The 27,500-nt window shown below is 40.5% G+C and overlaps 2 protein-coding genes across 9 annotated transcripts in view; one reads left to right on the plus strand and one right to left on the minus strand.

Annotated features, from left to right (window-relative positions):
• LOC113810358 (pre-mRNA cleavage complex 2 protein Pcf11) overlaps window positions 1-27,500 on the plus strand; it is a 291,069-nt gene that overhangs the window by 40,727 nt on the left and 222,842 nt on the right. The window lies entirely within an intron of this gene.
• Window positions 25,793-27,500, minus strand: part of Oseg2 (intraflagellar transport protein Oseg2) — a gene marked incomplete at its 5' end in the record, with an annotated part of 69,737 nt that continues 68,029 nt past the window's right edge. For both annotated transcript variants that reach the window (XM_070123539.1, XM_070123540.1), the window contains 1 exon segment: window positions 25,793-27,500. This exon segment is cut by the window's right edge and continues 2,191 nt beyond it.

The raw sequence follows: 27,500 nt of genomic DNA on the forward strand, positions 1-27,500 counted from the left end.
AATAATTGGATTTGTTTCTTCTGCAAATTAATTATTGAGGATATAAAGTACCATTTCCTCATTGATGATCTTAATTTGATAGCCACTATAGCAGGGGAGGGCATGAAATATATCAGGAAAATTACTAGGTAAAACAGGCTTAAATAAGAATAATTATTAATATATATATATATATATATACATATGTATATATAAATACATATATCTACATATACATATATATATATATATATATATATATATATATATATATATATATATATATATATATATATAAAACCAACACAAAAAATGCTTAAAATTGGCCCGTGAAACTCTATGGACATGCTCTCCATCTTTGAAATTATGTGGACTGATGTGAAAAAATTAAAAAAGAAGAAACAAATCCAGCTCTTCTTTTAACAAAATCTATGGGAATTCAAACATTCCAACACCTCAAAAAACATACTGACCAATAAACCAACCTAATCAACCAATTTAAGCTGCAGTGACTAGGCGTGCACTTCAGGCACTGCCAAAGGGGAAGGTTGATGAGGGGACCCCCCCTCTGGGAAACATTCTTTTCACCCCAGTATGTATGGCAAGATAGAGCTACATTCACACAGCAAAATAATAAAACTAAATACCTTTCCATCTGGAAACATCAAACTTTTGTTCACTTCTTTCTACCATCTGGAGTGCTACAATTTTAATCCACTGATTCGGCATTTGGGGTACTCGATGGGCTCAGGTATTAAATTAGGATGGTTATTTCTTCCTTGTTACCACTGCATAGTCTTAAGGTAAAGAGTCTTCGCTACGGTCACGAAATTCATTATCAGGTCCTCCTTGCTTTAGTTTTTTAGCTACGTCAATAAGTTTTTTACACAATGTGCATGGATATGTGATGCTTGAGTACAGAAATTCAATTTAATAAAGCTGTGTAAATTTTTGCGAAAAAAAGAGCAAGATGATAGAATTTGAAAATTATGTAATGGCTTCCTTATAATAAATAGTATGGCAGTTTCCTTCTGACCACAGTTAATCAACAAATAGGAGTACCAACTGTAGCATTTATGTAAATCTATCTAAAACAGTTACCTTTCAAAAAAAAAAAAAAAAAAAAAAAAAAAAAAAAAAAAAATTGTTGTTGTTGTTGTTGTTCATCAGAAAATTGCCATCAATTTTTCAGTAAAAAATGTATTAGGTGGAAATAATGCATGACTTAGCTACATTTAGTAGATACGAACTGGACGATCATTTTGCAACAAGAATGATTAAAATCATGTAATTACATACAAAGTTATTCTTGCTTTTATGCATGAAAATATGATTTTGAGAAAATAGCAGTTTTTGTCATTCATCTTCATTACACCATAAGGATCATACCAACAATTACCAAATATGAATATCTATAGTTGTCCTGTGGTTGAGGGTCAGGCCTTGTTCAGGTTATTTTAGGTCATCTTTATGACAAGGTTAGGTTAGGTTAATAGAAGTTCTGTGGTACAGGGTCAGGCCTTGTTCAGGTAATTTTAGGTCATCTTTATGTCAAGGTTAGGTTAATAGGAGTCCTGTGGTAGAGGGTCAGGCCTTGTTCAGGTAATTTTAGGTCATCTTTATGTCAAGGTTAGGTTAATAGGAGTCCTGTGGTAGAGGGTCAGGCCTTGTTCAGGTAATTTTAGGTCATCTTTATGTCAAGGTTAGGTTAGGTTAGGTGGAAGTGTTCTCTGAAAAGTATACTTTCAAATGTCAAGGCTCCTGGTCCCCTGTCATTTACATATCATAGAACATAATAAATCGTATATTATGCATTTATGATACATAAATGACATATTGCCAGGTTTTCATCAGGTTGAAAACAACGCATGTGTACTCCCGACAGCTCTCTCAATCGCACTGTTCTCCCATTCTTGCTGCTGCTGCCTGCCTGCTGAACGCAGCCTAAACTATCGTACAGCAATATCACACCAAAGTAATTCAAATTCAAATTCAAATTTGAAAGCTGAATAATTTTTTTGCAACGATGCTGATTTTCATTTCAGGTGATAAATGTCCATATATCATACTTTATATGATTAACAATGATTTAAAAAATCCACTAAACTAAGAGGAAATTTCAAAATCCGAATTGTTGCAACTTTAAGTATTGCTAAAAAGTATATGAAGTATTTTTTTTTAACAAGTTCAGTCAATGGATTAATAAGATTTATGTATATTTTTTTTTTCATTATTACTATTATTATTTTTAATCATAATTATTGTTTTTTTTACACAACTTCCTTGTTTTTTATTCAAATGACATGTAACTTGGTGGTGTAAATATTAGTATATGTACATATAACATATAACATATAAAAATGGCAAAAAAACAATCATACTTAACAAACTTTGTTCTCAAGTGCAACAGCCACCTTATATCTAATATTTATTTAAATGCATGTTACTTAACCCATTGCCGCCGGGTGGCATTTACGTACATGCCATGGCATGCTGAGACCATATGCCAGGTGGCATGTACATACATGCCATAATTCGCCACTCCCATTTTCCGGTGGCATGTATGGCCATGCCATGATCTTTTTTTTGCAAATACTGTAAAATATTCTTTTTTTGATACTGAAACATTGATGATTTAGTTTTTTTTATAAATATTATCATTTTTCTTACATAAGACGTACTCTGGCTTCAGAGGTAAGGGTCTGAAAAATTATGTTGACTCGCGAAACATGTCAGTCGCGGCGTGATTCAGCACCCGCAAGTGCGTGTATTCATTACTATTCGCGTGCGTGGGCATGCGCGCGTGCATCTGTATGTGATTCTGCGTGTGTGTATGCAGCAATAGTATTCGTGTACGTATATATGTATGCTTGTGCACGCTCTCGTGTGTGTGTGATTTATCGTGTGTATGCAGCAATAGTATTCACATGCGTGTACATGTGTGCGGGTGCGCGCTCACGCGCTCACATGTGTGTGATTCAGCGTGTGTATGCAGCAATAGTATTCACGTGCATATGTGTGCGTGTGCGTGTGCTTGTGTGTGCAGCAATAGTATTCACGTGCGTACATGTGTGTGCGCCCTCGTGTGTGTGTGATTCAACATGTGTATGCAGCAGTACTATTCGCTTATGTATGTGCATGCGCTTGTTTGCGAGCGCTCGCTCACGTGTGTGTTTGTGTTTGAGTGTGTGTGTATGTGTGTAAAAGAAAAGACAGCAATGAGACAATATCAAAGCAATGGATAGCAAATATAAAATAAAGAAAAATAGAAAAGAGAAAATCACCGCAAACGAGGCTAATGGTAGTTGAACGAGGGAACGGAGCACGAGGTAGTTTGCTTGCCGGTGGATTGTTTGAGAACCCAGTGGATTGTTCGAGAACCAGGGAAATGGCGCAATCTGATTGGTTGACGAAGGTAATATACAGAGTTGTGGTAGGCAGGCCTATTCAGTCTACTTCTGCTGTGAATACCCTGAAGATACCTCGGAACACGCGCACTTCGTCCACTGCCGCTGCTGCCTCTCCTGATGACCCTCAGCCTTCCACCTCGGCTGGCCCTTGAGCTTTTTCGACGACTCGTCAGATGATGAACCCGGCGAGAGGTTTGTGCCAAGCGGTTGGGTTCTCATCGAGGGCAGCAGCGACAGCGACTTCGGTAGCGACAGCGGCGATGATTCCAATCTAGATTACGTGTCCCACGACACTACTCTAGATGAGGATGAGCCGCTGTCTGCTTACGCCCAGCGGTGGCGGGATCGGAATTCTCCAGGACAGCCTGGGTTCCGGTGGAGGAAGAAGGAGAATGTTCCCACTTTGTATGGTTTCAGGGCCCAGCCTGGGATCAACACCCACAGGGTGGACTCTGACTCCAGCCCGCTGTAACTTTTCTCCTTGTTCTTCACCAACGAACTCATGGATATTTTCGAACGAGAGCAAAACGGTAAGTTCACATAATTTTTTGCTTCATTTATATATTCTTGTCAAATTGAATATATATATATATATATATATATATATATATATATATATATATATATATATATATATATATATATGTGAATATATAACGATTACATTGTATACATTGACTAATTTTTGCATTTCTATCTTTCCAGGTACCACCGTCAAAAGCCAGCGCCCAATTCTTCTCATATGAAGGACTAGATAGACACCTCTGTCTCGGAGCTTGGGGTTTTCATCGGCCTCAGGATGGCCATGGGGATCAACCAAAAGCCCGAGCAGAGGAGTTACTGGTCGACCGACCTGTTCTACCATAGTCCCCTGTTCCCAGTGACTATGATGCGGGATCATTTCGATCAACTGAGCCGCTGTTGTGCCTGCAATGGCGCGACAGGTGTGTAGTGACATTGCTGTCGACTTTCCACAATAGCGAGATGGTCGCCACCCGGTCCCGCACTGGGTTTAAGAGGATCATACCCCAAGTAGTCGCAGACTACAACTGTGGGATGAAGGGGGTCAATAAAAGTGATCAGCTGGCTGCATCGTACCCGAGCACTCGCAACTACCCTTAAGGGGACCGTCCCTGAGAATGGCCACCTTTCCCTACTCTATACATCATAAAAAAATATCGGTTAGAGATAACTGATTGATTCTTTTTGCATGCTATAGAGCAAAGAATTGCACTTCGTTATATATATAAATTTTAACTTTGCTCCCCCATTGGGGGGGGCACCCCCCAAAAAGTTGAAAAAAATCGTTTTTTGGTATGTCTTCGGTACTTCCCAACTATCAGAGCTCTTTACAGAATATTCCCCCAAAAATACTTGTGTTACATCAACTCTAGCCTATAGCCATGTAAAAGGCCGAATTTTGAATTGCCTTTTTTTTTTAGCGGGGGACAGCTTGAAATAGAGAACTATTTTTGAATGCGTTTTTCAGCATTAAAATATTATTATTTTTTGATTAAGGCAAAAATTCAAAAATCGGCCTTTTACATGGCTATGGGACGCTGAGGCTCTAGTGAAAGCAACAAACTGCATTTGGATCGCATGAAAATTACGTGAGTTGGGAAGTACCGAAGATTCATAAAAAAATGGCCGAGCTACGGCGTTTTGTATTTGGCACCTTGCCAAAGTTCGTTATCTCTGTTATTTTTTTCTGAATCTAATGATATTATATATCAAAAAAACGCTTATTTAGTGTACTTTGCAATGCAATGATTACCAAGTCAATAGGACTTTTCATGTTCAATAGGGACGCTATTCTGTAAAGGTATGTCACTTTTTTTTTTTTTTTTTCGTTGTTCATTAAAGTTGATATTTTCGTGTGAAAAGCTTAATAAATGCATTTTACCATAGAGACAACTAATCTAAACCAGATAAAAACCTTAAAAAAAAAAAAAAAAAAAAAAAAAATTATTTTCCATTTTATTTTTTTATTTTATTTTTTTTTGAAGAAATGGGGAACTGTGGATGGCAACATTAGTACAAAATCATTCTAATTATAAAGTCCTGGCATGAATACAACATGGTGGTTCAATTTTGAGAATTTCAAAAGCATATGAATTTAGTACATTGAATTCGAGAACTTACGAAAGTCATTGAATATTCCCCATGCCTCACACAGGGGGGGGGGGGGGGGGGGGGAGATGGTCACTGGGTGTTCATAATTTTCGAGGAGGATCATATGTATGTGAACGCACGCACATAAAGTTAAAAAGATTAATCTTCATCATTTAGTAGGCCTACATTGACTTTCATATCTAAATAATAAAATTTATTAGTCATCCCTCTCATACCCATTTTCTTTGATAATTGTCAATATTAACAGATTGCAAGGGAGAACAAGTGTAAAGTTTATGATTAGCCATTTGCACCCATTATCTTTACTAAGAAGTGCATAAAATCATGCAGACGCCTATGTGTTGTGGGATATTTGCCAATTTATGGTGCCTAAGACTTACGGTAACGTCTAAACATATTCATTTTTATCGGGAACGCACGAAACGGATGCGATAGCTTTTTGAACGCCAGACGAAGACTATGCATACAACCGATCTCAAAATTCCATATAGTTTTTATTTCAGAGCAGATATTACTGAGTACTATCATCTTCAACATGAAATAATCTGTATCTCGCTTATACATCCGAAGTTTAAAAATCCGACATTTAGGTAACATTCGTATTGAATTGGTCTTTACAACGGTAACTACCAATTTCAAATCAATTCAAATTGCCCCCTGCTGTGATGTACCGACCGTTGAGCGAAATGTAACGGAAATATTTCAATCCTTCCTTATAAGGCTATTTTTAAACATTAGTGCTTCGTATGTGATATACGTATATATTACCACGTAAACTAAAACATATTAACAGGGAGTCTCGATCAAAGCATATTTCGTGTGTAAAAGGACACAAAACATACATTTTTTTTTTAGATATATTTCACAAAATATTTCGTCATAAATCACGGTGATATAATTTTTTCCTGATATTGGTATAAAAGTGTTCCTTGAACATTCACGAACTCATATCTATGCGCAATGTCATAATTAAATGCCTTATGCACGATTGCCACAAGCAAAAGTCCACATAGGTGTACCTGGGCGCTCAATAGCGACGTACCTCCCTGGGTGCTGAGGGACTCGCACGCCGGCTGCAAGACAACGAGCCATAGCAGGCGGTTAATACTCGTTTGGTAGTTTCCTCATCCATGTACCTATACTATACGCTATCTTAATTTAACCCCCTCCCCCCCCCTCTCTCAGGGACGGTCCCCTTAAGTAGTACAAGAAGGTTTTGTTCAACCTTGTTGATATGATAGTCGTCAACGCCTTCTCATTGCACAAGGTGCTCGGAGGGCAATTGACTCAGCTGATCTTCAGGAAAAGGCTTGCAGAAGATCTCATGCAGCTGGGGGAGTCGCGATGGTAGAGAGGTCAGGTCGCGGTCACATTCCCAGTCCCGGTCCTGCTCTCTGCGCCCTGCTCCGGCTCTTCAAGGTATCCACTGCCGGATATCGACACCTCACGGCAGGTATCGTAGGTGCAGACTGTGCTACTCTCGTGGCGTGAGGAGGATGACCAAGATGATGTGTTCAGGGTGTGATGTTCCTCTCTGTCGGACTTCCTGCTTTGAGGAATATCATACTCTGAACGCATCTACGTCTAGGTGATCCTCCTCATGCCACGACCTTGTAAATATTGTAAATAATTTACTTTGTAAATAAAATATGTAATGTAAAAAAAAAAAAAACTTTCTATACCCTCATATACCACACTATTTCTATACACACCAATATGAAAAGAATACTGAAGAAAATAATCTTGATATAACATAAAATATTAAAACACTTTGAAAATGAAGAACAGAAAAAAAGAAAGAAAGCTTCTTTACAGGACTTGATCCAATGATATTGAACAAATACGCCTCCCAAAAAATAACTTACAACAGGAATAAAAAAAAAAAAAAAAAAAAAAAACAGAAAAAAAAGAAAAAAAAAAAAAACAGGCACTGCACCCGGGGCGCAGTGCCTGGGGCCCAAGCGCAAACTAAGCGGGGCGCAAGCAAAAATACAACAATCACCAACCAAACAACCAAACACACAGAAGTAACAATATAAACATATAAAAGGTCATGGGATACACGGAAATTATCTATATATCCTTACATACTTTATATACTTCTTTTTATACCGCCCTGTACTTGTATACGTAATTTCTCGGGCAAAATAGTGTGAATGTTGGGTGCATGGCCCTATAGAGTTAAACATGGGTGGAAAGACAAGAAACAACGGGGTGGCGACACCCATCTCCCTCATGATGGGAACTCGTGTGATACACGTCCGACTGGAGAACGATAATTTTTCCACCCTGTATTTTGTGTTATAAAACTCCATTAGAACAACAATAATGGCCAATAATATATAATCATATCATGTGCAAGTACTTTGTGCATGATTTGTCATGTAAAACATATGAATAATGAAAAGGGGAAAAATTTCTGTCCTTCACATTTTTATGCATGACACGTATTTTCAGTCCAATTTTAACGTATTATGGCTCATTTTGTAGCTGAATAGTATATCTATTACATGCTGCAATAAGGGATTACTATAATTTCATGTGCTTCTTATAAAAGTGACATATTTTCAAAATCTCCTATTAGGGTGTTTTAAGTCACTTTCGGAAAATATTCACAAAAAAAAAAAAAAAAAAAAAAAAAAAAAAATTACAGACGCATTCAGAATGGCTATTTTTTTTTTTTTTTGGAATATTTCCTCTTTTATCTCAAAGTCGAGGTTGAAAAAAGTGCTTGCAACAAGCATGAGATTTAGGATGAAACTGTTCAAAAATCACATCAGAAAGCCTGTGTATTTTTTCCCGGATCACATATGATTGACGAAAACTGGTAAATTTTCAACGTGGGGACTAAGTGTTTTTTCATTTTTTTTTTTAAACAATAATTCAAAAACTGTTCCGGCAAAGAAGAAGAAGAAGAAGAAGACGACGAAGAAGAAGAAAAACTCACTACAGTCTAAATAAATGGGTGAGTTTCATCAAATATGGCAAGGGGGAAAAAAAAGAAGAAAAAAAAAAGGCGGCCCCTTAAATAAGAATAACAATGATAAAAAAATGGGAACCCAACGCACTTTTCAGCAAAACTACAGGAATTCACACATTCCAACCCACCACCCCAAACAAAATAAAAATGGGCATTTGTTACAGAGAGCGACACACCCTCCCAGCGACTAAGTCGAAAGAAATAGATGTTTATCTGTAGAATATCCAATGATTTCACCAATTTCTCTACATTGTGTGAATAAATTGTTCAGGAGATCAAGTACCATTTCTCCATCGAAGATCTTGATTTGATAGTCCTGTTAGTAAGGGAGGGCATGAAGTACATCAGGGAAACTATGGGGTAAAACAGGCTTACAGAAGAAGAGTAAAGATCAAAAATGCATAAAACTAGAGAGAGAGAGAGAAAAAAGAAAAAAACGCTTAAAATTGGCCAATGAAACCATCTTTAAAATTCTATGGGCTGACATGCTAGAATTCAAAAACTCTAAGGGAACCCAACCCACCTTTCGGCAAAACTCTACGGGAATTCACATGTTCCAAGCCCCCCCAAAAACGTAGTTACCAATAAACCAGCCTAATACAGCAATTTAAGTTCTGCCCCCCCAACACCCCCAGGAACACATTCTTTTTACATCAGTATGCAAAGCAAAATAGAGCTGCATCCACACCATAAAATGATAAACCAATACTTTCATATCTGCAACTGTTAAACTTTCGTTCATTTCCTTCTACCATCTGGATTGATTCGATTTTAGTAATTTTTTCAGCATTTGGAGCTCTTAGTGGGCCCGGACATTAAACTGTGATCATTACTGAAGTCTATTTCATCTTCTTTGTTACTGTATAGTCTCAAGAATAACCCAGAATGAACACTACACTGGAAACGCAACATTCGTCACTGGTTACATCTTGAAATGAGCGGTCCGGTAGCTGTCAAGCTGGCGGCAGGCAAAAGAAAGTGTGAAATGCACAATACGCACAATTCAAAATAAGGTTATAAATCCGTCTTAATACACATAATTGAAGTATAATATGACTTTTCGGAAATGCGAGCCAAAATTTATGATAAATATGGAGGATACAGAATTTTAGAAAACTGACATGAAATGCTGCAAATATGGAAGAACAAGCAAACTAAGTGGGAAAGTCGAATTTAAAGCACTGAAAGACATAATTACGTCATAATATTAAAATAAAGATGCTGAAATTTGTCCAATTTACGGTGACTGGGCATGCGCTTCGGGCAATGCCCGAGGGGTGTGTTGAAAGGGAACTCTGCCACCCATCAGCAAACATTCTCTTCACCTCGATATGTACTGCAAGATAAAAGCTGAAACAGTTCAGAAAATTAAACTGCATTTTTCACACTTTCTTTCATATGATATGACTCAGTGAATCTGTAAAAACTTTATTATCTCTTCAGATTTTTCCATTAAATTTCGAGAGAGAGAGAGAGAGAGAGAGAGAGAGAGAGAGAGAGAGAGTGAGAGAGAGAGAGAGAGAGAGAGAGAGAGAGAGAGAGAGAGAGAGAGAGAGAGAGTCAAGCACACCACCGTAACACAAATGTCACACATCGGTCATTGTCACTGAGAAGAACGAGGCAGGTCACCGGTGTAACCAGAAATGTGCGAGTATTAAGTATTGAATGTATTTGAGTAATTTGGCAATTAAGGACATTAATGAGTTAGCCGAAATTGAGGATCAAAATACACATTTTAACATAAAAACAGTTGAGACGTGAACATATATGAAACGTTAGTCGATAGTCGTGTGCATTTTCACTATATAGTATATGGAATATTATACTTGAATTTTAATGAGTAATTAAAAATCTCTGCTAAACTGCCACCTCCTGATTGGTCGTAGTGAGGTAGTGGTGACGTTGGTGCACAGTAGGACAGAAAACGGTGTGTGAGCTGTGCAGTAACTTGTTCTTTCGCCCCAAATGTGGACTTAGCCACTGCAGCGCCAATTTGACTTTCTGCTACTTTTTTCCTTTATTTGTGGCATTACCATTCGTGTCTGCAGATCATTTCTTGTACGAACCACTATTACTTTTTGTCCTCTACAAGAACATTATCTTTAATTTGCCCTAACTTAGTGCAGCCATACCGTACAGATTTTCCATATAAATCAATTTATTACAAAAAAGGAATAATACGAAAATAATAAAATAGCTTTTGTGTTTTTGGTAGAGGTTGAAGACTGTGACGCGCATAGATAGAGGAAAATGGACACCGCCATCTTAAAGAGCGGAAGAAATAAAGTAGGATTGAAGAAATCTTAAGATGCAGAGGCCTTATATTTACCGTTAAATGGAATGGACCTAGCAATTTTTGTGCGGTGTGACATGGGGTAAGTTAAAGATATTTGTTTTAATGTTTGTTTCATATTTATATTTGTTTTAAAAATTTCAAAATTAGTGTATCTTTTGTCATAGTGGATACATAGTGTTATTCAAAATTATTTTATATGGAAGGTACTGGCAATTCATGGAGGAATATGCTGGCCGCATGCCCTCATATCAGTAGCCCTTAAATACCCCAAATGCGACGGTGACTAACGATTTTATAATATATATTCATGTAGGTGCGACAAAACCTCCCAACATAATAGAAAAGTTAGATGCAATTTCACTTCGCCAGGTACTTTGCCAAGCACATACTAAAAATGGTGTATCCGGCGGAGAATAAAATATTCAATCAGTTCCTCCATGCTGCATCTCGTCTGTACACAGACGGTATGAGTTGTACATTGTTAGTAATTTTTAAAATAAATTGACATCATGTGAATAAGCAGGACTTGGGGGGGGGGGGGGGGGATTAATTTAATATTTTATGCTTTTGTTATTTTGGTTCGCAGGATAACCACATTTTATATTTGTGAAAAATTTGTGTATCGGATATCGAGTTTGTACGCACTGTGTGTTATGCTTGTTTACTTTAGCGGTATTTCATTCGCTGTCCGTCGGACAAAGTTTTTTATTTTAAGGGCTTTATATTGTTGCCAGGACATAAATTTAGGCTCGTCTTTCATAAAAATACAATTTTCCTCGATGTTTGAGTGGTATTTATTTTATTTAGATTTTGACATCATGCACCCCCCCCCCAAATGGAGCTTCGTGAACTTGATTTCTCCCCCTCATCCCTCCCCCCTTAGGAAATCAGTCTCTGTGAGGACCCCCTCCCTCCTTTGAAGGGGGAGGGGGTCCCCCCTCATGTTTGGAACTTAGTCTAAACGAGGGTGCGTCGCGGTCTTCAACAATTACCGTGCTTTATAGAATATATGATTACTGCCAAAACACAATGTCGACAATGTTGATCTTGTTTGGCCTTGATAGGTAGTGTAGATAGACAGAGTTTGAAGGTGATTATCTGTCTCTGGAATTTGAAAAGGTGTAATATATTAATATGTATATGAATGATATGTTCTGAGCAGATGCAAACATTTTCCACAAGGCGCCCAAGCACTCCCATCAGCATTCATGCGTTTCATGGCCTGTAGGCCTACCCATTGCTTCCATTATTCTGGTTTCTTTATGCGATCTGAGAATATATGAAAGGTTAAACCTTTCTTTCCCATCATGTTGTGGTTCGAACAACCAACTACAACACAGTTCCTTGGCATTTTCACGCAAACAAAATTCTCAGAAAAACTCAGTAAAGTGCAGTGATTTTTTGAACAAGTGTTTGTTTTCACCAAGTGCGCGAGGTACCATTCCATATCTTTTTCTTTACTCACTTTCTGATTGTTATCCACTGTAAATTTTCCGTAACATCAAACTACACAAGATATTCTTTACCATATTGTTTTCATATCTATGATTATCATGAAACTCATGATGACTATTGCCTATTGTTCTAGAACTTTGCCCTGCTTATAATTGACGCTCAATATTTTCGTGCCCCTTAAACATAATATATCACAATATCTGTGGGATATCCAGACACAGGGTATTGGGTTAAGAACAAATGAACAATAATAATAAAGTGAACAATTTGTTTGCCAAACCCATCGTCACATCAACAGATTTAGGCTTTAATTCTGACTACATTGATGTTCAGGTGGTTCATATTACCAAATTGCTATGTTTAACGCAGAACTGAGGATTTATCAAGTGCAAAATAAGAAACGGTCCACTGGCTAGGCCGATTCGAAACTTTTCCTAACGGCGAAAACCCCGAGGGAAGATGGCGACTATCCGAGAGCCTAGCCATCTTTTTATATATTACCTAAAATTGAATGCTTTCCTCCACAAATAACATTATATCCCGTATATCCTAATGCTGCACGCTTTGTCTTCCTTTCACTAACAGAAATAAGGATGCTAAAACAGAAGTCAAGATGGCGGGATTCCCTCACCTGCTGGATGTGTTTCTCGATCACCCCAACGATGACCGCCGCGTGTGAGCGGTTCTCCTCGGCCAACATCGTCAGCATCGTTATCATGGGCTTCGAGTTCATCGTCAGATCTGCCAGCGACGAACGATACTCCTCTGCCACCTCCACATCCGTCGGCAAATCCGTCATTTTGGAGATTTTCCGACATACACACTATTCATGACACGATTCTCGCGCTCTCTCTCTCGCTCTTGCACGCACACGTCACGACACTATGGGATCGGCCTCAACACTGCGCACTCGCTACTCGTCCGACTCGCCTCTGCGCACTCGCCCCACGCCAGCGATGGAGGATAAAAGTTTAAGAAAAAGAGTGAATGGTGAGGGGGGAAAGGAGGCAAAGCATATACGAAATAAATTTTCGTGGGAAAAAAAGGAGTCGTCTCCAAAATGCAAGCTGTTCGACTGTCGGAGGACAGTAATATTCAGCGGAACTGAAGCACAGTCAATAGAAAGTAGTTACGAAGTAATCTGACGTATATTGCTAACTGAAAGCAATCTTGTAATGCAATAGTACTTTCTTTGATGAACTCGCTCCACAACCAATCAGAAACTAGAGCGGGACAGAGAAAGTTTTATTCTTTGTTGTGATTGGCTGAAATGCACGGATGCTGGTATACGTTCGTCCACCAAAAGGAGCGCGATTCTTGGAAGCCCGTTCGTATTTTCCGTCCGTTTATGTTCTACGAATTTTGTTCTTTATCATCTATTGTTGGCTAAATGTGTATTCCTCTTCTGTTTAGTCAGTTAATATAGCTATATATTACGGATGTACTGTGTTTATTCAGTGTGAAGTACAAACAACCCTTGTCATTTTTTCTCTGCAGCTGTGCCGAGATTTTCCTTAATGTGTGTGTGTGTGTGTGTGTGTGTGTGTGTGTGTGTGTGTGTGTGTGTGTGTGTGTGTGTGTGTGTGTGTGTGTGTGTGTGTGTGTGTGTGTGTGTGTGTGTGTGTGTGTGTGTGTGCGCGCGCGCGCGTTGCCATAATCACGTCATCACGATGATCTTAACTAAGGCTAAAATAGAAAAATAAACATGTTCAAATAGATTTTCAGCAATTTATTTGATTTTTGTGTCATGACGAAATAATAAAATTTCACGTCAGGCAGTAAAAATATCTATATTTGATACCTCATGAACGATAAGTTATTGAAATAATTGATTATAACGAACACCTATATACGGCTTTATCTGCAGCGTCCTTATCTGCAGTCTCTTGCAATTTTTAAACGCCCTTTACTGCCGAATTTCAAGTAATTTCAAGTCTTAGCTCTGCTTATAGATAGAGTGGTTATTTCTAACCTCTATGAAATATGATACAATTGATATTGAAGGTAATATTGATAGATAGGGGATAAATAATTTTAATCTTTATGTGACTTGCAATTACCTTTAAACTCCGAAGAGAATGTTTATGATTTTCTTTGAGAAAAAATAATTTAAATGTTTTCTGTAGTCTATCTTCGTAGCTCATATCTTTTGGAGTAGGTGCCCATCTTGTTTATACTCTGAGGGAGGAAATGTGTGTAATATTGAGAAATTTCAGTCAGTGTTGTAAAGAATATCGAAAATATCCCCCTCAAAGAGAAATAAATAAAATACCTACTAAAAGGACTAGACAAGACTAAAGCAGCAGGACCAGATGAGATTTCGTCAACAAATGTAGTATGTGAACTGTTAGAAAAGATGATTAGGAAACAATGGTTTTAAGTACTTGAAAACATAAAATGATATCAAATAAGCAATTTAGTTTTAGGGAAGGATGATCTTCCTTGTGTGTAGCAAATCTCCTGTTTCTGAAATAGTTCAAGAAAGAGACGGCCGGGTTGATTGTGTGTACTTAAACTTTAAAAGGCTTTTGAAAAGGTGTCTCATAGACTACTGTGGAAGTTATAACACCTAGGTGGAGTGAAAGGTAGACTCCTCGACTGGAGCACCGTAATTAGAGAGTAGTACAGCGATGCGGATAATGCAGCCAAGGAGATGGACCACATACTCGTTAGCACTCGTTGGAGGATCCTCCAGAACTGCAGGGTGTATAGGAGTGTCGAGTTCTGTGGTACTGACCATAGATTGGTTGTGGCTACCCTCCGGGTCCACTTCAAAACTCCCCAGCGGTCCAATGATCACCCCAGGGTGTTTCACTTGGACAGGCTGAGGGAGGGGGAGTGTGCCCGGGGGTTTGCTGAGGCAGTCTCTGGTCGTTTCGCAGCGCTCGACAATCTGGCAGACTCTATACTTATGCGGGACACCTTCAAGCGCGAAACGCTTGATGCAGCTCAAGTAACGATTGGTGAACGCCCGAGAGCAAGACAGAATTTCATCTCGCAGGAGACTCTGGATGCCACAGATGCCTGTTGTGCGGCTCGTCTGACAGGGGATCGGGATTTGCACCGTTCTCAGGTGCGCAGAACTCGGTCACTGTTAAGAAGGGACAAGGAACAGTTTATTAAATCTTGCAGAGGAGGTAGAAGGCCATTTCTTAGTAAATGACTTTCGTCCTGCATACCAAGCCCTGAGAAAGCTGAACCCCAAGCCCTCTTCTCAGGTGACAGCGGTTCACTTAGTAAGTGGCCACATCGTCTCAGATCATGTTGCGGTACGGGAATGTTGGGCTGAGTATTTTGATTAGCTATACCAGGTTGACCCACCAACAGCTAACTTGGATGCGGGGAGTGCCGTGATTCCGTTGCCGGACCCACCCATCAGTGAAGACCGACCCTTCCTAAATGAAGTTAGGGGGACGATATCCAAGCTGAAGAGTGGCAAAGCAGCGGGTATTTGCGGCATCCCAGCTGAACTGTTAAATGCTGGTGGGGAACCTATGGCACGTGGGTTGCATGTTGTCGTGGCTGCCATCTGGCGGTCCAGTACCATTCCTCCTAACCTGTTGAGGGGTGTGGTCATCCCTCTCTGGAAGGGGAAGGGGGACCGATGGGACTGCAGCAATCACCGAGGCATCACACTGCTCAGTATACCAGGCAAGGTTCTTGCCCACATCCTTCTGAGACGTATTAGAGACCACCTACTGAGGCATCAGAGGCCGGAGCAATTTGGATTCAATCCTGGCAAGTCCACAATTGACTGTATCCTTGCGCTTCGAGTCATTGCAGAGCGCCGTCATGAGTTTGGGCGTGGGCTGCTTGCAGCCTACATCGACCTCAAGAAGGCGTTTAATACGGTGCATCGGGAATCTCTCTGGGAGATCCTAAGACTGATAGGAATTCCAACAAGGATTATTGGACTGAAGTCTGGATACTGGTACTGAAAATGCTGTAAAGTGTGGTGGGGGGCTGTCGAGCTTCTTTCCTGTTAGTTCAAGAGTGAGGCAAGGCTGTGTTCTTGCACCAACACTTTTCAACACTTGCATGAACTGGATACTAGGCAGAGCTAAACTGTGCAATATCAAGGTTACCGACCTTGACTTTGCTGATGATGTTGCTATTCTATCTGAGTCCTTGGAATTCTTAGTGGTGGCTCTCGATGCATTTAGTAATGAAGCGAAGCCCATGGGTTTAGAAGTATCCTGGACCAAGACCAAGATCTGGGATTTTGGGGACTTGCTAGGAGAACCTGTTCGGTCGGTATGTGTTTGCGGCGAGGACACTGAAGTCACAGAGAGCTTTACATACCTTGGTAGTGTAGTTCATAACTCTGGGCTGTCAGACCAGGAAGTCAGCAGACGGATTGGCCTGGCAGCAGGGGTCATGAACTCTCTCGACAAGAGTATTTGGAGATGCCGGTACCTGTGCAGAAGGACCAAGCTACGTGTCTTCAAGGCCCTGATAATGCCAGTTTTGCTATGTGGTAGTCAAACCTGGACATTATCCTGTGCCTTGGAGTCACGTCTTGATGCCTTCTTTAATAGGTTCTTGCGGCGGATCATGGGGTACAGTTGGCGGGACCACGTGTCCAACCAACGGTTGCACTGTGAGACTGGCACAGGACCTGTTACATGCACATCCTGGGATCGCCAACTCAGGCTATACGGCCGCCTGGCTTGCTTCCCCCAGGATGATCCTGCCCACCAGGTTGTCTCTGTACGAGACAACCCTGGGTGGAGGAGGCCTGTGAGACGACCTTGGAAGTCGCGGCTCGGGAAGATCGATCAAACCTGTCGTGAGGAGCTCGAGATGAGCCGAGTCCCTACCTGGCGCCTTGCCATGAGGGACCCCAAAAGGTGGAAGCAGAGGGTGGATACGGCTATGCGCCCCCGTCGGCGTTAGCCCCCATTACATAGCGACGAATAGCCACACGAGTGGTGACTCAAGGACTGATCTTGGCTCCGATTTTGTTTACCTTTGTAAACCAATGATTAAGGGTCAAAAACAAGTCCAGGTAGTCTCATGCTAATTCTTCCACAATTACATCGAGAACTTATTCATGAGGAGTTGTACTTGGAAAATAGAATTCAACACCAATAAATGCCTTATAGTCAGGTTCGGAGAAACGAATGTCAGGAAAGGGGAGGGGGGTTGTGGATCTCATGGAGAGAAGAAAGTTGGAGGTACTTTGCCTACGGGAAACACAATGGAGGGGGAATAAGGCCCGAGAGCTGGGGGGAGGCTTTAAGCTTTTCTACAGTGGAGCAGATGGAAGAGGAAGGAATGGAATTGGACTCCTGAGTCCAAATCATAAAGAAAACGTCATCAGTGTCTCGAGAATGAATGACCGAATAATGTTGATTAAACTAATTATCGAAAATACAATCATTAATATAATGAGTGTATAAGCACCACAAGTAGGCTGTGATGATGAAGAGAAAGACAAATTTTGGCAAGACCTGGATAGTGTGTGCACAGAGATACCGGATGTTGAAACAGCCTTGATTGCTGGTGATTTCAATGGTCACGTGGGAGAGAGAAACTTAGCAATAGAGCGTGTCCATGGAAGATATGGGAGCGGGGCTGCAAATCCCAGCGGAGAACGGCTAATTGACTTCGCGGTGGCATACGATCTGGCTATATTGAACACCTTTAAAAAGAAGGTTTACAATACATATGAAAGTGGAGGACAGAAAATACAATTGTACTACATATTATACAAGAGAAGTAAAATACGTGAAGTCAGAAATTTTAAGGTAATTAAGGGAGAAACAGCTGCCAAACAACATCACCTGATTATTGGGGAGTTTAACATCAAAAGAGAAGGAAAGAAAAGGGCAATACCTAAGATTAAGTGGTGGGATTAGAAAGACGAAGACCAGAGGTGTGTTCAGGGAGAGAGTGCTAGAGCAGATAGAGTTGAGGGAGGGATTTGAAGAGTGGTGGAATTGGAATGCTTCAGTTATCCGACAAGTTGCAGAGGAAATATTGGGGATGACATCTGATAAAGGACCACCCAATGACAAGGAAACTTGGATGTTGGAAGGAAGAAATCTCGGAAACTATAAAGCAGAAGAAGATTGCAAGGAAGGAATATTATAAAACAGAAATTAGGAAAATGCAGAAAGGCTTAAAACAGCGAACACAGCAGCAAAGAAAGCAGTGGCAGTAGCTAAAGCTGAGGCAAGGGAAGAAATGTATCAAGAACTCGATACAAGAGGAGGACAGAAAAAAATCTATAAAATAGCAAAGGCCAGAGACAAGAGTACGAAAGATCAGATACATATCAGGCATATGAAGAATGCGGAAGGAAATGTTTTGTATAATGATGATATAAAAAGGAGATGGAAGGAATATTTTGAAAACTTAACGAATGTAGAGAATCCAAGAGTGGAAATAGGAGCGGGCTTACCAACAAAGAGGAGGACTGATAACATATCACGTAGAGAAGTGGAAAATGCGCTGAGATTAATGAAATCAAACAAAGCTGTTGGACCGGATAATAACCTCCCGATAGAAGCATGGAAAAGCCTTGGGGAGCATGGTGTAGATGTTTTGTGGGATCTTTTATATAAAATATATGAGCAAGAGAGAATTCCATCGGAGTGGAGGAAGAGCACCATTGTGCCCATAAATATAGCAGAAGGGTAACATCCAGGACTGTACTAACTACAGGGGAATTAAATTAATCTCACATACAATGAAGCTTTGGGAGAGGACTATTGGAATGAGGATCAAGGGTGAAACGGTCATCAGTGAGAACCAGTTTGGATTTATTAAGGGAAGACAGACATCAGATGCTATTTTTGCCTAAAGACAGACAATGGAAAAGTACAGGGATAAACAGTAGGGACTGCACATGGCTTTCATTGACCTCGAGAAGGCGTATGACCGTGTACCGAGATCAGAGGTATGGAGGTGCATGAGAGAAAAGGGAGTGAGCGAGAAGTATGTAAGATTGGTTCAAGATATGTATAGGGATGTAACATCACAAGTTAGTAGCTGCGTCGGAATAACGGATGAATTTAACATCAAAGTAGGACTCCACCAGGGCTCTACTCTCAGTCCGTATATATTCGACCTTATAATGGACGTTCTAAGCGAAGGAATTCGAGAGGAGGCACCCTGGACAATGTTATTTGCAGATGACATTGTCTTGGTATGTAATACTAAAGAATCATTGAGAGACAAACTATCGCAATGGAAGAGGGCTTTGGAGGACTGAGGCTTGAAAATAAGCAAATAAGTCTGAGTACCTCTCATTTAATGATTTTGAGGAGGAAAATGGGGTGGAAATGGATGACGAGATCATTAAGAGGGTACCAGCTTTTACATATCTAGGATCACATGTGACAGAGGATGGTGAACTGGATGTAGAAGTGAATCAACGCATTCAGTCAGGGTGGCAGGCATGGAGAAAATTTTCAGGAGTACTCTGCGACAAGACGATCAGCGCAAGACTCAAAGGGAAGGTTTATAAAACAGCTGTGAGACCTGCTATCCTTTATGGAAGCGAAACATGGCCAATTAAGAGGGTGCATGAAAAGGTGAATGTAGCAGAGGCGAGGATGTTAAAGTGGATGTGTGGTGTCACGAGGAAGAATAAGATCAGGAATGACTACATCAGAGGCACAGTCAAGGTCACAGAACTGAGTGCAAAGATGTAAGAAAGAAGGATTAACTGGTATGGGCATGTCATCAGAAAAGAAGAAGACTATATTGGAAGCCGAATAATGGAAATGCACGTGGATGGACATAGAACAAGAGGTAGACCCAAGTTAAGTTGGAGAGACAGGTTGAAAGAAGATCTGGAAGACAAGGGACTCAGAAGGGAAGATGCAATGGACAGAGCAAGATGGAAGAGGCTAGCGAGGAACAGTGACCCCATATAGAAATGGGAATAAGCTGAAGAAAAATAAGGTCAGGTTCGGAGAAAGTAGACCTCGTCCACTATACCAATACAAATTAGGGAAAGCAGTTTTAAACACAGCAGATAGGGAAAAAGACTTTGGAATAACTATAAACAGGAACCTAAGCACAAATGATCATATAAATGAAAAAGTCCATGAAATGTTAGAGCTGATGGCCAACATGAAGAAGGCATTCGTGTATGCGCTTTGCATGCCTTCTCGCTTGCAGCTGCCACCGCTGGCTAGCCTAGTGCGAAAAAGGGAGCAGCTATGCATAAGCCTCCCCTGCCAGTGCATAGACTCTCCATCATCGAGTCCTGTAGTGCCTCCTCGTGGCCTCCCATGGAAACTGGGTACCCTGCGGTCCCAGGCAAAACTGTGGGGGATCTCGGAGCAGCAGGAAGCCCTAGAGGTACAGGGTCATGGCCCACCGACGTGTGGACACGCCCTGGCCCTGTACCAACTCCTGCCCCTAGGCCCCCTGGGGTTAATGGGAAGCTCGGGGGAGGTGGGCCTTGCCAGTCCTCCTCCCCCCAGATAAACCTCATAAGCAGTGATTAATATAAATGGAAATGCTGGGAAGAGGGGAAATGCTCCTCCCACCCAGCGAGTAGGGCTGTTGGCCCCGTTGGGAGGGCGACTGCCGGGACGCAGGATGGGAATGGGACCTACTCTTCCCACTTGCGTTCTAGCAGTCGCCAGCCTGGAGTGAAGCTTACGGGGGAAAGCCTGAGGGAGCCCTGCAGGTGCATGGTGGGTCTCGAAGCCTGTCGCTCCCTTTTATGGGGAGCAGCGTCAGCGGGGGAGGTAGAGGTGGCGTCCACCCGGAGTGACTGCCCGAGGTTAAACCTCAGGTGGGAAGTCAGGGTGTGGGCTTGGAACATCCGTTCTTTGCGTCAGGATGATCGGTTGCCTCTGCTGTCGAGGGAACTGGGGAAGCTGAGAGTGGAGGTGTCTGCTCTCGGAGGTGAGAAGACCTGGCAGCGGCACGATTAGTGTAGGTGGCTACACCTACTACTGGTCGGACTGCAGCGATGGTCACCATCTCCAGGGAGTAGCCATGGCCATCGCCAGCAGACTCCAGGCCTCGGTAGTAGAGGTTACTCCAGTCAATGGGCGTACAATGGTAATGAGACTGAAGCTAGCATTTCGCTTCATGTCTCTTAATGCTGTGTATGCTCCTACCAATGTTTGCAAACTTGACGTGAAAGAGATGTTCTACACCAAACTAGCATCTGTGCCAGACAGTTGTCCCCGGCGTGATATTCGTATTGTTCTGGGCGACTTTAATGTGGTATCTGGCTGTGATCGATTTGCCTTGTATATTATATAATTATCTATTATTTACCTATTATTGTTGTTCTAATGGGATTTTACAACGTATAATATTGGTCGAAAAAATAACTTCTCCAGTCGGACGGGTATCATACGCGTCCTTTTCTCAGCGCGTCTGCATCTGCAGATTACTGGTGTTTAACTCTACGGGTCCACATGGCCAATTTTCACACCAAGACTTCCGTGAAAGGACGATATATAATTACAGGGCGATGTAAAAGTATGTATATAAGGTATATAAGCACATACAGATGATTTTCGTGTACCCCATGACCTCTTGTTTATTTATATTGTTACTTCCGTTTGCTTCTTTGTTTGTTTGTGTTTGTTTTCTGATATTTCTTGAAGTTATGAACACATTTTAATGAATTTTAATCAAAAGTGTGTTTTAACCTAGACGCTTATTGCACTTTGGTGGTGATGCGTACCATGGTTTGAATCCAGTATTTTTTTCTAACTCGAAAAGTTATGAACATATTTTAATAAAAAAAATACCTGTTTGTCTTAGCTTAATTAATATTCCATAAACTATCTAGAGTAATGTTGGAAAGTTGAAGATGGATAAGGGTGTTGATGAGGGAAAGGGTTATGGTGGTTTAGGTAAGGGAATTACATCAATGGTTGGATAATAGTTAAAAGCGAAATAAATATGCTAGACATCTACGGTCATATAGCACCAAATGAAGGTATAGTAAAGGGTGATGTCAGGTGATAGTTGCTACGCGTCAGCTATCTAGAGTAATGCTGGAAAGTTGAAGATGGGTAAAGGGTGTTGATGAGGGAAAGGGTTATGGTGGTTTAAGTAAGGGAATTAGATCAAGTGAAGGATATTTATGCGTCTGAGGGAAAACAGGTTGTTATAAGAAGCAAGGATATAACAGGTTTGGTCTGTGAGAACGGAAATTGCGAATATGCCAATGTAGGAGAGCTATATCTTAGTTATTTTATGAGTAAAAGCGTCGGTACGTGTTGGGGAATCTGGGGGGGAAGGAACTAGGGGGTGTTGTGACATGAGTGATTCCCGTGTGTATCCGAGAGGGAGTGGAAAGGATAGAGGGGATGGAGGAAGGGAGAATGTGCACATAGTTGGAGTTGAAGGGGATGAGTTGTGTTGAGAGGGAGTAGGAGGAAGTGGTGTGGGGGGAATATTAGTGGTAGGAGGATGGATATCGGAAGGATGGATAGTTGGAGTTGAAGGGGATGTGTTGTCTTCGGAGGGATTAGGAGGAAGGGGTGTAGGGGTGCTATGAGTAAGAGGGGGGTGGATTTCAGGAGGATGGATATCGGTGGTGGACGGAACTGAGAGGATTAGGGTGTGTTGAGAGGGAGGAGGAAGGGGTGTAGGGGGAATACGAGTAGGAGGGGTATGGATATCAGCAATCACTTCAAGTGTGGAGGGAGCATGAGTTCTGGGATCTTGTGTCTCAAACATATAGCTCTGAATGTCTTCCATAGTTTCTGCAGTGGAGTTTGCTGGAGAGTTTTGTGGGACAAAGGTTTTCTTATGAGTGGGGGGGGGGGAGGAGACTGGTGTCTGAGGAGTAAAGGTAAAGGTAGGTGGAGGTGAGTGTGCGGTAGGGGAAGAAGGGGTGGAACGTACAGTCTGTCTACTGCGGGTAGTACAGGGAGGGAGGGGGGATGGTGTTGGGGCTGTAGTTGAGATTGGGGTGTCTGGATTTAGAGTGACCAAGGAATTTGACTGAAGGAGGTTGAATGTAGAAGTGGAAGTGGGGAAGTAAGTAGGTATAGGGGAGGATGTTGGAACATCTTCAGGTGGAGGGGGAGGGGCAAAGCGAGTGACATTACTGGAGTAAGGAGTATAAGAGAAACCTTGTCGGCGTGCTTCCTGTCTGGCTTCGTGTAGAGTAAGACCATTTTTGTTTCTGAGAACTGCTAACTCAGACTCGAACTTGTAAGTGGGTCAGCCTCTATAAAATACATTATGAGGGCCGCCGCAGTTAGCACACGTGCGTGTTTGTGCAGGGCAGTTTGATCTGTTAAGAACAGGTTGGACACAGAGGTTTGTAGAGCGGCAGTGTTTGGCAGGATGTCCAAATCGCAAACAATGTTGACATTGACGGGGAGGATGTTGGTATGGTTGAACAAAGAGGGATTGTCCACCAATGTAGATACGAATGGGAAGGTCATGTGTACTGAAAGTAATTTTGTCAATGTTGGTGGGTTTCTTTCGATGACCTCTAAGAGGAATGGAGTAGCAATGTACTGATATCACGTCCTGGTCTTTGAGGCAGCCGAGCAAGTCTTCTCCACAGTCTGACCAATCTTTGGTATCGACTGGGCAGTTTGCTGGGGAGATAGAGACATAGTTCCGGTACAAGTATTAAGAGTTGGATGAGGTTCTGCAGGGATGGGGTTGCCAGAGAGATCAGTTAGTTTTGATAGTGCTATAGCTTCAGCTTCAGATCTGACTATTACGAGATGGGAGCGATCGCGTCGGGTACGGAAAGGGACTCTGCCTACATGTTTTTGGAGACATTGTTGAAAGAGAAGAGTGTTGCCTAAGGAGCTGTAGGGGGATCATGGAAAATCGGTCCCATTTAGCTGGGCTAAATAGAGTATTTAAGATATCTGTAGGGTTGGTGGTGGTAGTAGGACGGGCGCGTGTGGAAGCGGGAGTGTTGTTGAGGGGGGTAGTATTACGGAGAGATGGAGAATAAGGCTGTAAGGTAGTAATAAGGGAGATTGGGGTGTTTAATGGAGAAGGTTGTGGGGGTAGAGTTGATGAATTTGAGGAAGTTGGGAGGGTAGGGATGTCTTCTGGAGATTGAATCTCTGCTTGGGTGGGTAATGCACTAGTAGGCATTGAGGAGTGGGTAGTAGTTTCAGTGTTCGTAGTCGTGGTCACAGGAGAGCCTGGGGTGGGGCTATTTGATAAAGGGGCAAGCCACATTGCCCCTAATAAGGGGATTACATCTTCGTTACTGGTCATGGGGACCCTTGATTATATAAAATGGCATAAACGGTCCACCTCCTTTCGCTTGAAGGTAAGGGCTAGACAACTAAATCTCCATCTCCTAAGCCCCCCCACGACAACAACGGGCAAGGGATTGGGGGGCTATGTATGATGAAAACAACGAAAATAAAATACTACATATGAACAGCATATCATGTTTAATTTATTTGTATGAAAAATTTCTTCATTATTTTTTTTTAATTATTCCAAAAAAATTAAGGTTGGTCTCATCTTGTGAAATTTAATAAGCTTTCTGATTTTTTTATTTTATTATCTGTAATCATTACATCACAATTGCTGATTTTCTAAGAAAACACACAAAAAAATATTTCAGTCGACATTAAAAATGGCTGCTACCACCTAAAAAATAACAGTTGGCATTGAAATTTTCAGGGGAGGAGCAAGGGCCAAGGAACTCCTTGAAAATGCATTTAACTCAATTTCGGCAAGATGGACGATAATCGCCGAAAAAAAGACTAGGCAATCCCCTTAACCCGAATTGCAAAATTATTAACATTTAAAGAAAAAATATTGATTCAGATTTTAGTAAACTTTGGGATGTAAAAAAAATTTATATGTATATATATAGTCCCTTTGTTTTTATATAAGATGGCATGGATGGATTTGGCTTAAATGTTAGCATTACATCCTTACAGTAATGCCAATGTTGTAGATAAACTAAATATGGTTAATTATCATATAAATTACTCACACTAAGACATAACCAAGAAAAAATGTGCATCTTACAACTTTTCCTTCACAACGATTATTCCGGGCACTTAATTTGATGCTCCCATGGATTGCATAAATGTACATACCATGCCCACTGTGTCTTACCTATCAATTGTCTCTTAGACACGCTTGACTCCACAAGTATCAAGTCACTATTTACTATTTACTAGTACTACACATCTCTCCCATTTACCCTTTTCTTTGACTTCCAGAAAAAAAAATTGTTTGTGTTATATAACTGTTAGCAATATCAATAACATTGTATTAATTATCTCTATAATAGTAATAACAGCATCAGGGGTGATGAGATGAGTGGGAAAAAAAAAAAAAAGAAAAAAAAAAAAAAAAAAAAAAAACTTAAAAACTCAGGGAAAGGTGAAATCACGTAAGATTCTAAGGTCAACTGAGTCTCTATTTGTGGGTAAGCAGTCATGTCCCCAGCCATAAGCAGACATTTCAGATAGAGGGGAAGAAGAAAAAAAAAAAAAAAAAAAAAAAAAAAAAAAATCCAGTGACCATGACATTTTTCTTACATCATGGGTTTAATTTTCCGGAAACAAAGGTATATAATAATGGGCCAAATCAAAATTTAAATACACTTCTAAAAGGAACACTTTATTACACTCTAATTCATATCTCTCATTTGTCAATAAATTATAATTCACCTTACTGAAGAAATGTCTGCAGTATTAGTGCACAAATAATTGACTTCATTGTTGAATAAGGCATCATTGTGTATATTTGCGATTAGTAGAGGGCATACATATTCACTCTTAGTTGCTGTGTTTGTATGAAATATGTGAATCTCTAAGTCAGCGTTATTTCTTAAAATAAATAAATTTTATCCTTATCATGGGAAATTAGACTTGAACTCTTTGGTTATACATTGTAAACATTCATCACACTATAGGTCAAAGTGACAGTTTTTCATTTATGGCCCAGGATTTTCAATAATTTCATGTGCACATATTTTATATCTACATACTACAGAAAAGAAATCTAAAATAACCACTAAAGATTTAATATACCAGTGTTCACATTTTCATTGTGGATTTTTTTTGTGAGTACAGTCTAATTAACCCCATGAAACAGATGCTGTGACCACCACATAAAGAAAAAATTCAGTAAGAGGAGCATGGGACATGCATATGCTTTCATGTGAAAATTTGGCTGTGGTCCAGGGTGATGGGAATACTCTCCATAAGAGGACAAAATTTTTGAAGTTTGATTAGTCTCATTGGGCTTTTATATTCCACACTTGATAAACAACTGTGAAATGAACCATCTGTGAGCTACAGTTGGAAGAGAACTGGCTCAAGAGGGGATGCTATTTCCATGCTGAGGATTCTATTCCTCGCTGATGTGACTAGCAGTGCAGGTTATATTACAGAAAATTGAATATTACAAAAAATGTGACACAAATAACAAAATATTAATTGTTGTTATCACTGCACTGAGTTATGCACTGCTTAGATATGAAATAGAGTCTGTGCAAGGAAAAGTCTATTACCATCTGGATAATTCAAATCAAATGACGAAGATAGACATTGTTGGAAAATAAATGAATGAAAAAAAAGTCTTGTCACCACACATGAGTATTTGTGTGCATCCTAATAACAAGTTGCAAACCCATCAGAGTGGCTGCTCAAGTAAGCCTAACACCTGTATTTTGGTCTGTTTCTTGGCAGTGCAGCATCTGGATTCAATGGGTTAAAAGCAGTAAGTCTAAGCAGAGCTATAACAAGAACTGAAAATTGTATCCCAAGCCATTTTTGTAGCCATAATCAGCTTATACCTATCCTCCTTATTGGCTGCCTGGCCCCACTTCAGGTCCAAACAATTCTTTATTACTGGGTAGACTAAAAATACATAGGCTAGGAACCAAGAATTGTCTGCACCTACAGGTGATGCCTCATAAACTCCTCTTGTTTATTGGTAAAACTTTTTATTTCTATTTAACTCCATGTTGACGAAAATAAGGTGCTTGGTTAAATGTCTCTGCCAATGCTTAGCCACAAAGTAGGCAATTAGTAGATCTTGTGACCTCACTTTTCCTTAAAAAGTGGGAAAACTCTTTTTTTTCCCTAATGCTATCAATATTGACACTTATTTTTGTTATAAACACTACAATTACTTTATTGTTACTGACATTACTAACAGCAGTATTGAATAATAGAAAATAGTATTGAAAATCAAGAAAAAGGGTAAACAGGTTAGACAAGTAGTTAGTGTAATTGGCTCATTGGTGACAGTACTTGTTTAGCTATCTATATGTAAAAACAATTACTAAATTCAAGATACA

The sequence above is a fragment of the Penaeus vannamei genome, chromosome 7 (genome assembly GCF_042767895.1).
Source record: "Penaeus vannamei isolate JL-2024 chromosome 7, ASM4276789v1, whole genome shotgun sequence".
Lineage (NCBI taxonomy): Eukaryota > Metazoa > Arthropoda > Malacostraca > Decapoda > Penaeidae > Penaeus > Penaeus vannamei.